Genomic DNA, 16,447 nt, shown 5'->3' with positions numbered 1-16,447 from the left:
CTTCTGAGTCTAACCACCCAGCGAAGCTACTGGTCCCCAGGCTGATAATGGGGAGTGTCTTCAGAGTCCTGTGATGTGATCCATCTTCAGGTCTCTTAGCCATGGATACCAGCACCTGCTCTGGTGGAGGTAGCAGGGAAGTGAAGTGGAATCTCTGAGAATCCTTGGTTTCAGTTTTGTTTAGTATGCTGATTTTCTCAAATGCTGGTCATGTTCAGACTCTTCTTGGGTGGGACTTGCTGTCATCATTGTGTGGGATGGGAGGCTGGTTCTCAGGCCAGTGGAGTTATGGAGTGAGATTATGGCTGCCTCTGCTGCTTCATACAGGTCACCACGGAGGTGGGTGAAAGCCTGTAGTGCCAGGCCCCACCCAGCTCCTATCTTGCCCCAGGCTATAAGCCTCCCTACTGAGAAAGCAAGCAGGGCTTTCAGGTCTCACCCCTCCCTGCCTGCCATGGCTTCTGTGCTCATATCTGCCCTTATCATTCACCCCGTCCACCCTTGATATTACCCAGAAAATTCACAGTTGGTCAAAATTATTATAAAGTTTCACTGGAAACCTCCTTCTCCCTGTGGCCCTTCCCCAATCCCACTGTCTGCCCTCCCAAGGGATTGCTGTGAGATATAGTCAGAAATGACTTCCCTGGGCCCAGGAGTGCCTACAGGACTCTTCCCACTGCTTCTTCCACTTTTATATTTCGCTCGACTCTCTACATTTGTTTCAGCTCTAGGTAAGGTTAAATACTTCTCCCCTGATCCAGACTTTCAGGTTCCCCAGTGAGGATGTGTGTTTGGAGGCAGACTTTCCCTCTTTCACCCTTTGGGAACTCACAGTTTTTCAGCTGTCTCACAGGGTTTGCAGCAGCAAGTCACTTATTTCAAAGGGTCTGTGAATTCTGTTGGTTTTCCTGATACGATCCTGTGGTGGTTCTTGAACCAAAATTTCACGATGTGAGTCTCTACATGCTGTTCTGTCCACCCCAGGGAAGAGCTGCAGTCAGTCCTGCCTCTTATCTTCCATTTTTCTCCAGATCTGTTTACTTTTTACTATTAGTGAAAATCTAGGGGAGCAAACATCATTGAAGTAATATGGTAAGCAGAAGAATGGGCTCCCAAAATGTCCATATCCTAAGCCTTGGAGCCTATGAGAATGTTCCCTAATATGGCAAACAGGACTTTTCCACTCACTCTGCTATAAGTCCTTCTGGTCTCAATTGCAAAGTCAGTGAAAATATCTTCGGAATATCTAAAAGCTAAACATCAGAATAGGGCTAATTCAAATCAAAATTGTGTGCTGTTCTAAATATATATCTTTACCTTCCTTTTTTAAAAAAGTATCTTTTCATTTCAGATGATATTGAAGACTAATTTACATTCTTAATGTGCTTTATGGTCAATGACTAGAAAGTTGAAACTGAAATGAGTCAGTTTAAAACTTTCATGTTTTATTAGATTCTGTTCAAATTTGAATCACCTACTAGTTTATGTAATCAAGTTATTCATGAGGTAAGTTGCAGCTTAAAAAAAGATCAATCACAAAGATAATCATTTCAAGAGTATACAAAATCACAATGCCCACTTCATATTCAGAGTTTATACCTCTAAGTATACAACTTTATTATTATTATTGTTATTATTATCATTATTATTATTTGAGACAGGGTCTCACTCTATCACCCAGGCTGGAGTACAGCGGCTGTGGCATGGTCATGGCTCACTGCAGCCTGAGCTCTTGGGTTTAGGTGGTCCTCCCACCTCAGCCTCCTGAGTAGCTGGAACTAAGGGCATGTGCCACCAATGTCTGTCTAATTTTCTTGTGTTTTGGTAGAGAGAGGGTTCTGTCAGGTACTCAGAACTCCTGGTCTGGAACTTCTGGGCTCAAGCGATCTGCCCACGTTGGCCTCTCAAAGTGCTGGGATTACAGGCATGAGCCACTGCACCCGGCCATCTTTAAGTGTTAACTGCTGCTTATGATGCAATTTGAAAGCAAACACTTTTTGTACTTTTAAATCAAATTGTGTTGGGAAATAAAAGGCAAAAATATTGGCAAAATTTGTTTTTGTTAACAGAAGATGATGCAATAAGGAATCCAAATGAAACGTAGGACCAGTGTTTACAATTTCTAAAAAAAAGTGTAGTTTTCAACTGTAGCCTCATAGCTAGCTAGCGGTTTTTAAACACATGTACAGCCAGCCGACAGTTCTCTAAAACATGTATATGCTACACTAAAAGATCCCTGCTTAAACATCAACAGTATTTAAATAGGTCTTACTGAAGTGGGACTTTCATGATACTTTAAAAAGCCAGTGGTTTAAAAAGTGAGTATGATAGGGCTACAGTAATAACATTACTATTTTTTTTTTTTTTTGAGATGGAGTCTCGCTCTGTCTCCCAGGCTGGAGTGTAGTGGCCGGATCTCAGCTCACTGCAAGCTCCGTCTCCCGGGTTCACGCCATTTTCCTGCCTCAGCCTCCCGAGTAGCTGGGACTACAGGCACCTGCCACCTCGCCCGGCTAGTTTTTTGTATTTTTTTTTAGTAGAGACGGGGTTTCACCGTGTTAGCCAGGATGGTCTTGATCTCCTGATCTCGTGATCCACCCGTCTCGGCCTCCCAAAGTGCTGGGATTACAGGCTTGAGCCACCTCGCCCGGCATAACATTACTATTAATAAAAGTTACAGAAGAGATTATTGCTGTACTTTTCCTCATAAACACCATCAAATTGTGTTGCAGTTACAAAAAGTACAACCATGTTACTTTTTCTCTTACCAAATTTCATTGTCTCCCATGTCTGTAAAGTTTTGATTCAGCAGAAGATAATTCTTACACTCTTGTGTAAGAATTCAAAGTATTGGCCGGGCGCGGTGGCTCAAGCCTGTAATCCCAGCACTTTGGGAGGCCGAGGCGGGTGGATCACGAGGTCAGGAGATCGAGACTATCCTGGCTAACACGGTGAAACCCCGTCTCTACTAAAAATACAAAAAAATTAGCCGGGCGTGGTAGCGGGCGCCTGTAGTCCCAGCTACTTGGGAGGCTGAGTCGGGAGAATGGTGTGAACCCAGGGGGCGGAGCTTGCAGTGAGCCGAGATCGCGCCACTGCACTCCAGCCTGGGAGACACAGCGAGACTCCGTCTCAAAAAAAAAAAAAAAAAAAAAAAAAAGAATTCAAAGTATTTAAACGTGTAACTTCATACTATATTACCATGTTTTGCCCTTTCTGTTTCCACAAAACATATATATATATATATCTTTTTTCAAAGATATATATTGAAAAAAGATATATATATATATATATCTTTTTTCAAATATGAAACCAGATGTCCACATTTTAAAGAAACCCTGCATAGGTTTGGACAATGAGAAGAAAAAATTTTAAAAAGCCTACAAAAATGCTTGAGAGCTAAAAAAGATTTTCATATGGCAGGAAGTGATCCCTGCTAGTCCAGAGTTCAAAAACAATCTAATGAAGTTCATTTATATATATTTTGTTTGCTTTTCATGGAATACTACATTTATTGAGGTGAAATCACCTTTTTATAGTTCTTTAAGTCAACAAGTGTACCCAAGTGTTTTTCAATACATTTATTAAAAATAGACCAAGTTGAATGTGCCAAAGGGATCCCATTCAGTTGGGTTTCTAGAGTCATCAGGAAGAACATTAGAGAGGATTTCCTTGGTTGGTTTCCATAGCTTGATAGACCAAAAAACAAACAAACAAAACCTACCACAACAACAAAGAGCAAAATTTTTGTCCATACGGAAAAGGCTCATTCTTTTTTTGTCTTTTCTGACTTGATATCTGCCAAGGGAACACACGTAGGAACATATTTAGATGTACAAGATTCTGCCATCCTGAACTCACTGAGTTCAAATGGCCTGCCTGTAGCCCCTTTGACTGGTCTGCACTAATTCCTTTTGGTGTAGATGCTTCACAGGGCAACGTTTCTTTACGAATATGCCTTTCTACTCTTCTTTTCTGTATTTTGTTTTGTTTTGGTTTTTGTTTGTTTGTTTTTTTCAATGGTCTCTTTGGAGTTTGGGGTATGTTTGAAAATTTACTGAATTGCAGAATAGGAGCTGCATGCTTGAAATTTCCAGTCACCTACTGACAACTAAGGCTTTGTGTCCTGAAGCCACTAGATTTTCAGCTGTGGGAGCACTCTGTGAAATTACTGCATGGTCTATTCAAAAATGTTCTGGTTTCCACCCTCTTCCTTGGCCTTCTCCTCAGGTCTCTGGTAGAGACCCTGCTCCAAGTCCCTACTCCAGGCCTGCAGAGCTCCGCCTTCTGAAGCTCCACTTGTGCGTTCAGCCTCAGTTATTCCGGCGTGAGAATAGCTGTGTCTCAAGTCTTCTTTGCTTTAGTGTTACTGGAGTCTTTGCTCTGCCCTTTAGTGGTTCTCTCTTCTCAAGCTTGATCTCTACTTTAGTCTTCTTCATTGTCACAGTATCTACTAGAACCTTTATTTAAATTCGGTCTTCCATTTTCTGCTGAAGATTAAATTGTTAATCCTTAATCCGGCGAGATGGGCGGATCCCTTGAGCTCAGGAGTTGGAGACCAGCCTGGACAACACGGGGAAAACCCGTCCCTACCAAAAATACAAAAAAAAAAAAAAAAAAAAAAAAAAAAAAAAAAAAAAAAGTAGCCGGGTGAGGTGGCGCATGCCTGTGTTTCTAGCCACTCGGGAGGCTGAGGCACGAGAATCTGTTGAACCAGGGAGGCGGAGGCTGCAGTGAGCCGAGATCGCACCACTGCACGCCAGCCTGGGCGACAGATCGTCCTTGTTCCTTGGTTTTAAGGGTTTTTTTCTCACATCGCTTCCGGGTTGTTCTCCAGTAGGACTAGGTTTCTCTTCATACCTCGCAAGCGGGTCCACGAGATCTTCATTAGTGAGCGCGATTACCTCGAGATCAGCTTCATCTTTTGGTCTGGGTTGATCCGTTTTCTTTGTGGCTTTCCTGCTCCGGGAGGCCCGGCTCCGAAGCCAGGACCAGGGTGCACTCGCAGCTGCGAGGAACTCGCAGCTGGGGGAGGCGGGCCCTCGCTGTCGGCGCCCGGGCGGGTAGAGGTAGCGCCCAGTGCTGCAGGCGGAGCTGTGCGTCCTGGTCTGCGCGCTGCTCCGGGCCGGGAGCCTCACTTTAATGGTGACCAACTCACTCTTCAACTTGTCCTTCGTCAGGTCCCAGGAGCCTTCCAGGAACGCTGGCATCACCAGGAGCTGCAAGTCCCGCTCCCCGCAGCCTTCACAGCCGCCGGTCCCGCCCGAGCTCGCCCAGGCCTCGTGGCTCCCGCCCCGGAGAAGCGCTGCGGAGCAGGGCAAAAACTCTGGAACACAAAGCCAAGCCAGACCCGACACAAAAGCCCCGGGGCTGAACCACGGACACCGGTGGCCAAGCCGGAAGCGCGCACCAACCCGAGCCCACACACTACAGGCCACTTATTTTATTTTATTCTTTTTAAAATGTTGGTTTCTGGTCTGTGCAGTTTACCTCGGTGTGACTCAAGAAGGACACTGGAAGTCCACTGATCTGGCCAGGACAGAACCACATGTGTGTTTAGGAAAAGTGGCCTTATTTTTCCAACCCTAGGGGCTCACGGGATGCCCTTAGAACAGACTGACTACAGCAATTCCCAGTTAAGGCAGAAGGTTGACATGACATCAGTGTTTTAGGATTAAGTTCTCACGAAGGGCAGAAAAGTGGGAAGCCCGTGCTTTTCCATGTTAATCAGTTGGCTCCATAAACATCATTTCATTTATGTTTTTGTGTTTTTTATTAATAATTCCTTTGAGCTTCACTGGGAGAGATGAGTATGACTGCGGAGCTCGGTTTTGTAAAGCATGGGGTGGCTAAGAAAGGGAAGTAACTGGCCCCAGAATCTCACAGTCACCCAGTGACCTTCAGCCCAAGAATCTGATGGCCACGCCTTCACTCCAAGGGAAAGGAGGCCATCCAGAGAGAAGAGAATTACAAGAATAAGAGTGCAGAGAGTGTCCCAAACACAGTCCTGAGATTCATAGAGAAGCACAGGAGGAAGCAAGTGTCCAAGTATCCAGAGTCCTGTGAGGTAGGGATTTCAGTCCTCAAGGATACCCTCTCCCATCTGCCAAGTCTTCTGTGGACGAGCGTGGCTGTGGTTCCCTTCCCATTCCCTTAGGGCAGTGTGCTGTAGGTTTCCATGTGAGGACCATTTACTCCTTGCCTCTCCTCTCCCTCTCCAGTTTGCTGCAAATGCAAGGGACCCCACACCTGCCTTTGCCCCACCCCTTGCCTCTCCTGGGGACATTCTTCCTGCTCAGTGGTGGGCCTTGTGAGGACTTGCAGGACAGCCTGAGTGGGAGCTACTGCAAGGGCTCAAGGAGTTCCCGGAACCCCTCAGCACTCATTCACTTCCCCACCTAGGGCCCCTGCATTCTTCCTGCACCGAGCTCCAGGTGTTAACAGCTCCTGGGCAGGGTAACGAGTTCCAGGCAGCCCAGGTTGAATGGAGCTTGGGAGCTGAGGTCCTCTGCTGGGGATTCACTGTTCCAAGAGGACAGGGTTCTGAGTTTATGGGGGAAGGACTGGATAGGAACTAGGAGACCAGTTATAGGCCTGTTGCCATCAATCCTGGGACCAGTTAATTGATCTGTGTTCAGTTCAGGGTAGCACAAATGAACTTGGCCTTTTCTCTGTGTAACTTTTTTCAGAAACCATCACGCCCAGCCTTCCTTCCCTGGGCACAGAGGAGACCTGCCTCAGGGGAAGTTCTCTGTGGAATTAAAAAGTCTTTTGGGCTCAGCTGTCCCCAGAGGCCTTCAGAACTCACCAAGGATAGAGCTGCAGACTTCTGGTTGTCAAATAGGGACTAAAACTGATCACGCCTGCAAATCAATTGCAAATCAATCTTTCTTCCTGTTGCGGCAGTGCCCCTCACTTAGTCACCTGTCTTAAATAGAAGCTTCGGTCCCCTCCTGGGCCCCAACCCTATGGTCCCCAGGTTCCCCGTTTTTCACGTCTGATCTCAATTGACCCCCTCCCCCACACACCATTTTTGACCAACCAGTCCACAAAACGCCCTGGGCTTTCTAATGGGCCAGGTTCTCCTTAGAGAGGCAGGGAGGTGGAGAGGGAGCATGGACGCCCAGCGCCTGCTGGGCAAACCCGAATCTGGGGCTTGACCTAGCCGGCAGCCGGTGACGGTGACCCTGGGCCAGTGGTGGCTTGGCGACTCCTCTCTGGTCCTATGCTCTCGGCCCCAGCCCCGCGCTCACAGCCACCTCCTGAAGCCACCAGTGCTGCGCCCTCTCGGCCACGCAGGGGAAGAGCGGACTGGACGGAAGCAGCGGACTCTGGGCGCTGTCAAGGTCACTGTTGTGAAAAGCCGGGAGACCAGATGTGGACACAGGGAGGCCTGGACCCGAGGCGCGGCTGGCCAGAGGCCTCGTGTCTGCCCCTCTTCACTGCCTCCTTCTCCCAGGGAAGCCCCGCGTGTGTCCTCAAAGCAGAGAGTGGTTTCCAAACGGGCCCCCACAGCGCCTGATTGGGCCATCCCGCCCCAGGCTGGAGGGTGGGGGCTCATGGGGTCGCCAGGCACCAAGGCCCCACCTGAGCGGACCCGGTCTCTCCTCCAGGCTCGGCTGGGCCTCGAGGGCAGCGAGCAGCTCGGCTCTGAGGAAGGCGTCGGCCGGCGCTGCCCAACTCGGGCAGCCTTCCTGGCCCACCCGGGAGTTGAGTTTCAAGGCTTCCCGGATAGGCCAGCCCAGATTCGGAGCGGAGGGTTTCTAAGGCCGCGAACCTGAACCTCGGAGAGAAGCAGCCCTGGTTCCCTGAGCCCGGGGCCACTGCTGGGCCGGGCAGCTGCTAAAGCCTCACCGGCGCTTCCTCTTGGGGGCGACTAGGAGCAGCGGAAACCTAGCGGCCGCTCCACACTATTTAAGTTGAGGTTCCTCTGCGGTTAGGCTGCGGTTAGCGGTTTCAGCTTAGTGTACCACTTATTACTCATATTATTACTTAGTGTACTTATTGCACATAGTGCTCTAAGTTGACCAAGTTTACCATTTACTGTACTTAGTGCACTTGGTGCTCTAAGTTGATCAAGTTTACCACTTAGTGTACCTAGTGTACTTAATATAACACTTAGTGTATTTAGTGTTTCAGTTTAGTGTAGACAGGCTTCTTTCTTCCTCTTCTGGAGGAGTCACTGGTTAGAGACGAATTCCGTGGTTAGAGCGTACTTGGTCTTTAGAAGAGGACTTTGGTGTCCATTGCCAACCGCATCCGAGATCGCAGCCCTGTTCCCTGTCAGTCCCAGCTCATCAGCAAAGGGCTCGGTGGCTCTCTCCAGAGGAGACTGAACGAGGTTGTCAAAGCGGCTGGATCAAAAGTGTTGCCATGTCGGATGGAGCGGTGTCCACGATGAACCTGAGCATGGTACCAGCATCTGGGGGTGTGGAATTGGGAGGGAAAGCTGGGGCCCCACAGTGTGAGGAAGGAGGCCCATGGTCAAACCAGACTGGGCAGAGTCCTCAGTATTTAGGGATCTCGAAATACTACATCTCTAAATACTAAATACTGAGCTGGGATGGATTCTCTGTGCTGGAGGCTAGTGGTTCAAACTCTTTTTCCGCATGAGGTTCCGTCAGGTTAGGCTGCGGTTTCTCATCTGCAGGCACAGGTGACTGACTGCCTTCAGCATGGGCCTATGTGTCCATCTCTCCTCCTGACCCGTCTCATTACAGGAGAGGGAACTGGGTGCTAGAGGGTGGGGAATCCAGGAAGTCAGAGGGGTCGCACCTGGATAAAGCGTTTTGAAAACACAAGTCCCAGGGCTGATTATTGATTTTACTACATGCAGCCTGTTTTTATTAATGAAATTTCTTTTCTTTCCCCTTAACTTCCAATAGTACACTATAATGTACATCAACGTCCTTAAAACGTATGTAGTCCTCTTCACCTAGTAACTATATTGATCCTTAAGTATCCATTCTCTAGTCAAGGGTTATACGTGTTTCTCCTACCCCCCACCTCCTGCAGCATCATCTCTCCCTAAACAAGCACCTTTCCCTATAATTTCTTCCTTTTGCTCTATGCCTTCCTATCATGTTTGCACTCACTGTGAAGTAAGGAAATGCTTCCCAACACTGTTTTTCCTTCCTACCCTTAGGAGATTTCTCCCTCTGCGCTGAAGATCTCACTGTGCATGTCCAGCCCTGGATCGTGGTGGACTCTGGTAGCCACTGGAGTCCTTGGAGCTGCCTCCCTCTGGCTCTGCTGGGTGAGTGCTCTTTTGTCTTCTCTTTCTCCACTGATAAAAACAAATCTGAGAACATGTTCAGAATAACACTTCCAGAAATGATGGTGTTGAAGGGGATAAGGAGTAGGGGAAGGAACTCTGCTCCCTTGGGTGAATTTGGAGACAATTTATTACATTAGTCTCTGGACAGAAGCCAAGACAGAGTCTAGAGTAAGCCAGGCTGCTTGGGTCAAAGGTCCGAAGACCTCCTCTTGTCCCTCCCCGCATTTCAGTAGACTCAATGCCAGGGGCTTGTCCCGGGGGCAGGTGGCATCAGCCACAGTAAGCCCCTGAGATCCTGGACCGCTGTGTGGAACCCTGTTCTCCGCATGAGGCAGGGTCAAGGTGCTACCTGCTTCCCTTTCATTTCCCCTGTTCCAAAATATGGTCTCCCCTCTACTCCCTCTCAATCCTTCCTAGCCACCAGCTTCCTGGCAAACAACCACACAGAAGCCTTTTAGTTCATATGTTGTTCTTTATCTTTATGTCTTTTGATAATATACATTTATGCCACTTCAAATGTTTCCATTTTAGATATTATGTATTGACTTTTCAATATCCCTTCGTCCATAGTACCTTCCCCAGCACAGACATTTTCATCCTCCTCGTGTAGGCAGGTGGAGATTTTGAGTGCACTGAGAGCCAGAGTTAAAATTATTGACTTATGTGAATGCTACTCAGACCTGAGCCACATGTTAAACTCTCTTAGTTTTTCTTTCCATACATGTTGAAGTTTTCAAGATTTGATAATTGCCTGGTATTCTCATTTTCTTACTTTCCATGAACCTTAATAAATGAATTCACCAACTGTCCCTTAGTTGAGTAAATGTCTTCTCAATACGTTTAAACTTATGGTGGCTGTTGTCAAGGTCATCTTCTTGGAGATGGCTTCCCCTTTGCCGTCCACCAACCCAGGTGACCCTCTTCCTTTCTGGTCCTGTTGCCCTTTCACCTTTTCGTGGGTTGATGTTTGATTTCATACATCCCATGTCTTGGTATTTTTTTTGTTGTTGTTCTTGTTGTTGGTTATTGCTGGTTTTTTGTTTTTTGTTTTGTATATTCCTTCCTCTTCTTTTGATATGTTCCCTCCTTCAATTTTGTTATCCTTCGACTTTGCTCTCAGGAGAAAATTTTTCATGCCTTGCAATGTCTGAATTTCTCCCTATTTTACAGGGCTGGATTCGAGAGTCGAGGTCACCCCCAGCAGGAACAACTGGGGCCACTGGAGGATCCCCAAGGACACAACTTGCTGTTTTCATGCAGGAAGAATCTGAATCGTTTCCATCCAGTTTCCCCGGCATGCAGCAGAATACAACACAAGGGGCTGCAGTCTTCTCTGACTCTTAGGACCCTTACAAGATCCTGTTCTGTCCAAATCAGGGTGATTTGCACAAGCATCCTCAGGGCTCTGGACCTTAGTTTCTTTCCCTGGTTGATTCATTGATCATATAGATGTCCTGACTCACATAGCTGAAAATCAGATGTGGTGAAAGTGCACTGAGACCAGAAACAATGTTATCATCTTCAAATGCATGCCCAGAGAACACTGAATAAATTTTTAAAAGACCTGACCTCAGCTGGCATTTCTGTTCCTTTCTAAACTATGGGACTGATCAAAAGAGAGAGGTGAGGTGGGGTGAGTGTGAGTCCTGGCCAGGAGAATGAAGGAGGGAGGAGGGAAAGGCTGTGAGAAGTGGAAAGAGGGGTACAAAGGTTGCAGGAGGATGTCACTTCAGGGAAGGGCCTGGGATTCCTAGTAAGTATGGAGGAGAGGTGGCACCTGGGATTACCTTTGGAAGCCCATGTAGCTGATCCCACACCTTGCTCCTCCTCCTGCCTGGACGTCTACGCCACTGTGACTAGATGCACAGTAGAATGGAACCGGCACCTGATTCTCAGACTGGTATCATCATCTACCCCCGATTATTTTTTTCATTCCTTTCCTCCCCGTTTCCCCACACCAACAACCAAACCCATTGCTCCATTCTTCTAATATAACTCTATATCAAGGCACCACTGAGTTCAACGCAATGTCTCACAATTTCTGTGTTCTCCCTCTCCCAAAGTGCATGATTCTCCGCACTGCAGAGCTGCTGCTGGAGGATGGGGCTGGGGTGGCATTGGCAATTTGAGACAATATCTTGCCCTTTTCAGTGTTTCTTTCAGTTAAAAACCAGGTATTGTGAGTGCTCACATAACTTTGCTATACTCTATCCATTGATTTTAAAAAGTACACAAGAGATGACCTTAATTTTTTTCTTTTCTTATTTATTTTAACTTTTTTTTTTTTTTGACATGAAGTTTCCCTCTTTTCTCCCAGGCTGGAGTGCAATGGCATGATCTCGGCTCACTGCAACCTCTGCCTCCTGGGTTCAATATACCCAGGAGGTATATTGAAGCTAATATACCAGGTGATCAACTTCAACAACAACAGTGGTACATCAAATTGATATTCTATAACCTTGACAAAGTGTTTGGAGAATCGCACTTCACCTCATCTAAACATCCATAACCGTAGTCTAACCATGATCTAAACCCCAAATAAATTCAGTTTGAGGGACATTTTACAATATATCTGGTCAGTTCTTCCCAATATTGTGAAGGGTATAAAAAATTAGGAAAATCTCAGGAACTATCACAGACCAGAGGAGGCCAAGGAGGCATGAAGGAGACTAAATGTAATGTGATATTCTCGATGGAATCCTGGAACACAGAAAGGACACTAGGGGAACGCTAATGAACTCCAAATAAAGTCTGCAGTTTCGTAAATAATAAGGTATGAAAATGGCTTCATTAGCTGTGACAAACGGACCATAGGAATGAGAGATGTTCACACCAGGGGAAACTGACTGGAGCGGATGGCAACTCTGTACTACCATTGCAGCTTTTACGTAAATTTAAAACTCTTCTAAAATAAAATTATTTAAAAGTAGCACTCAGGAAAGGATTAAGGAGTGGAAGAAAAAAATGATCAATTTTCCATTTTCCTAGAGTGTTACCATGAAAAAGCTGGAGAGAGGGTTTGCAAGGAGGAGTTGGAAACCTCAGAGACAGGCAGCTCCAGAGCCCTCCTCTGTTCCGCAGAACCGGAACCCCGCCCGGTCCAGGGCTTCTCAGAAGGCCTTTCCACCCCCGGGACAACCCCAGCCCCACCTCATTGATACATCCTTTCTGGATCAACAATCTCTGTCTTACTCAGACCACCGACCAGTCCTCTCCAGAGCGGCTCATCAGAACCCGAGCGCATAGCGGCAGCGCCCCCGTGTGGCCGAAGGACTGAGGACAGACACTCAGGTCCCCTTTAGCTTCCCCACCGGCGACTTCCACAGGGTTCCGCTGGGTTCCCAGCTGCAGAACAGGGCTCTGTGCACACGGGGCGCCCGGCTCCCGCGTCGGTGTCTCCAAATCCTGGAGTACAGATGTTTCCTCACAGTTACTGGCGGTGAACTCTGATCTCAAGGCAGAGGGAAGCCTGCGGGCCCTAAGATCTGGTTCCCGGGTCCGTGTGACCCCACAGATATACTGTGCGCCCAGTACGCAATCTCTCAGTGTTTTTTGGAATGAGGCCTTGGACTCCCGAGTCCCTGAAATTTGTTCTGCTGCTTCTGGGGAGGAAGGTTCCTCCTACCCGGAATCCACTAGTTGATCCTCCAACCCTAGTTTGGAGGGACCCAGGAAGAACATGGCGTCCGAGCTGTAACTATATTGGGTTACAAGAATGTCTGGGATCAGACTGGGCCGAGCATTTGCCCCCAGTCCCTCAGTTACCGGGGGGCGGTCCCTCCGCAACTCCCTGGACCTCCAGGACCCTGGCATGGGAACCCGCACCCTCTTGGAGCCGCCCCTTCCTAGTCCCAGTCCAGGACCCCGAGTCCCGTCTCTTCTTCCTCTTTGCGACCTAAGCAGACAGGACTTGCTGTCTACATCTCTTAGGCCTCGTCCCCTGCCATCTCCATTCCCTGATTAAAGGTACTTGATCCTGGAACTAAATCTAATTTCTGGTCTCATCTATTGTCCGCGACAGTCACCGACCAGTAGAGGCTCCCCAGCCCCAAACAGGCTGCGGCTGAGCGACAGCGGCGGATTTTGGCGCTTTGGCCCAGACTGCCTCGCAGAAGCGCCCCGCGACCCCTGCCAGGAGGCTGCGCAGGCAGCTGGGGGTCGGGTTTCATCTGGGGCCTCGCAGGAGGAGCGGGGTCTGCTGCAGGAGGGGGCGCGCTGGGATTTCTGCCACTGAGGCTGCACTCGCTGCCCTGGGTAAGACTCCCCCCACCCCTCCCCTGTGGGCCTCAAAAATCATATGCTGGGAAAATACCGACCTGTCAGTCCCAGACTCAACTTTAAGAGGTCTTGGTCTCTAGATTTATTCAGCCCTTAACTGTTTGTTGAGCATCTACTCTTCGTCAGGCGCTATTCTAGGCGCTTGGGTCAGATCCAAACAGAAAAAATCATGGCCTTCAAGGAATTTACTTTCAGTTGAAAGATTTTACGGCCAATAAAAAACCACCGAAGTCAGCTATAGGGGTGTCCGAAAGTAAAGGATTATTAAGAGAAAAGCAAGGCACAGAAGATGAAAGGAGCCGGGGCAATTTTAAGTTATTATCATTGGTGTGAGATTTCCCGAGAGGCGCCCTGCGAGCTGAGTCCTGAAGCAGATGAAGGAGGGAGCCCAGGGTTATTGGGAGGAAGGGTGTTCTAGAATCACCCTCTACAGACGTGGAGCTCCGCCGGGGAAAGCACCCAGGCTGCGGCAGGAATGGGGCTGGGTAGGTTTCAGAAGGACTTCCTGAGGCGGGTTGCAGAGGTCTGGGTTTGTGTATCTCCTGTCTGCTTCCCACCTGTGCCTGGCACTTCATGAAACCCTGAGCTTGTCAGGAGCATCAGGGGTCTGGCACGTGGAGGAAGGCTGGGAGACGAAGAGGCTAAGGTGCGTCCCAGTCCGGACTGTGTCTCTGTACTCTTTCTTTCCTGGACCCAGAGCTGGAAATGTAAATGGTACTGATGTCTTCTGCAAATCCCAGAATCCTCGCAACTGGAGGAAAATCTTGACATGGCAGGTTGTAAGGAATTTCTAAGCCTTGGAGGCTCAAAAGAATAATTTCAAGAAAGACTAAGTATGAGAAAAAATGTTAAATACGCCAATAATCTTTTATTTTGATTCCATGCTAAAATTATATTTTGGATGTATTGGATTAAATAAAACATATTGTTAAAGTTAATTTCACTGATTACTTTTTACTTTTAAAAATGCAGCTACTAGAAAAGTAAAGATTACCGATGTGGCTCACATTTGTGACTCAGATTATAGCCTATTGGGTAGCAGTGTTTTAGAAGGCTAGCAACTTTAGCTCTTATGTTTGTATCTGTGATTCATATCAAGTGAGTTTTTGGATATGGTGTTCTTTCTTTTTCTTGTAATTTTTTCCCAACACCATTTGTTGAAAACACTATCCTTTCTCCTTGAAGCATTTTTTAGAGACATACATGTGTGGCTTCATTCATGAACTCTTTATTCTATTCCACTGATTCATGGCTATCTTTATGCCAATAACGCTGCTTTGATTCCTGGAGCTTTATAGTAAGTCTTGTAATCAGGTAGTGTGTATTTTCCAAGTTTCTTCTTTGTAAAAAATTATGATGGCTATTCAAACTCCTTCAGATTTCCACATAAATTGAAAAATCAGCTTGTTAATTTCTGTTTTTAAAAAGCCTGCCAGAATTTATTTTTATTTTTTAAACTTTTAGGTTCAGGCCTGCCAGGAACTTGATTGGAATTGCATTTAATCTACAATACTGAATATTCCAATCTTTGAACACAGTATTTCTCCCCACTTATTTAGGTCTTCTTTATTTCTTTTTTTGGGGATTGGAGTTGCTTTGTTTTTAATTTTTCTTTTGTATTTTAATAGGTTTTTGAGGGAACAGATGGTGTTTGGTTACATGAATAAGTTCTTTAGTGCTGATTTCTAAGATTTTGGTGCACCTATCACTTGAGCAGCATACAATGTACCCAATGTGTAGTCTTTTATTTTTCACCTCCCTACCCCTCTTTCCCCCGAGTCCTGAAAGTCCATTTTATCATTCTTATACCTTTGTGTTCTCATAGCTTAGCTCCCACTTAATGAGTGAGGACATACCATGTTTGGTTTTCCATTCCTGAGTTACTTTACTCAGAATAGTGATCTCCATTTCCACCCAGTTTCCTGCAAATGCCATTATTGCGTTCCTTTTTATGGCTGGGTAGTATTGTATGGTGTGTTTTTATATATATATACACACACACACACACACCCCATATATATATATATATATATATATCATTTTCTTTATTTATTCATTGATTGATGGGCTTTTGGACTGATTCCATATTTTTGCAATTGCGAATTGTGCTGTTAACATGCGTATGCAGGTATCTTCTTCGTATAAGGATGTCTTTTCCTCTAGGTAGATACCCAATAGTGGGATTGATGGATCAAACAGTAGATCTACTTTTTGTTATTTAAGGAATGTCCATACTGTTTTCCATAGTTGTTGTACTAGTTTACTTTCCCACCAGCCATGTAAAAGTGTTCCTTTTCACCACATCCATGCCAACATAATTGTTTTTTGTTATTTTGATTATGGTCATTCTTGCAAGAGTCAGGTGTTATTGCATTGTGGTTTTGATTTGCATTTCCCTGATCATTAGTGATGCTGGGCATTAGTGTTTGTTGGCCATTTGTATATTTCTTTTGAGAATTTTCTATTCGTGTCCTTAGTGCATTTTTGGAAGGAATTGTTTGTTTCATTCTTTCCAATTTGTTTGAATTCTTTGTAGATTCTGGATGTGAGTCCTTTGTCAGAAGTGTAGATTGAAGATTTTCTTTCACCGTGTGTGTTGTCTGTTTACTCTGCTGGTTGTTTGTTTGCTATACAGAGGCTTTTAGTCTAACTAAGTCCCATCTATTTATCTTCGTTTTTGTTGCATTTGCTTTTGGGTACTTGGTCATGAAGTCTTTGCCTAAGCCAATGTCTAGAATGGTTTTTAAAATGTGGTCTTTCAAAATTTTTATGGTTTCATGTCTTATATTTAAGTCTTTGATTCACCTTGAGTTAATTTTTACATAGGGTGGGAGATGAGGATCCACTTTCATTCTTCTATATGTGGCCTGCCAATTAACCCAGCACCATTTG

At 46.3% G+C, this 16,447-nt stretch overlaps 1 protein-coding gene across 1 annotated transcript in view; it reads right to left on the bottom strand.

Moving 5' to 3' along the window:
- The window catches only part of LOC126953098 (popy class I histocompatibility antigen, alpha chain E), a 221,050-nt gene that overhangs the window by 31,094 nt on the left and 173,509 nt on the right, over nucleotides 1–16,447 (bottom strand). The gene's annotated exons all lie outside the window — the stretch shown is intronic.

Source organism: Macaca thibetana, chromosome 4, assembly GCF_024542745.1.
Source record: "Macaca thibetana thibetana isolate TM-01 chromosome 4, ASM2454274v1, whole genome shotgun sequence".
Classification (NCBI taxonomy): domain Eukaryota; kingdom Metazoa; phylum Chordata; class Mammalia; order Primates; family Cercopithecidae; genus Macaca; species Macaca thibetana.
The sequence above is the reverse complement of the archived record's forward strand: the minus strand, read 5'-3'. Positions and strand labels throughout refer to the sequence as shown.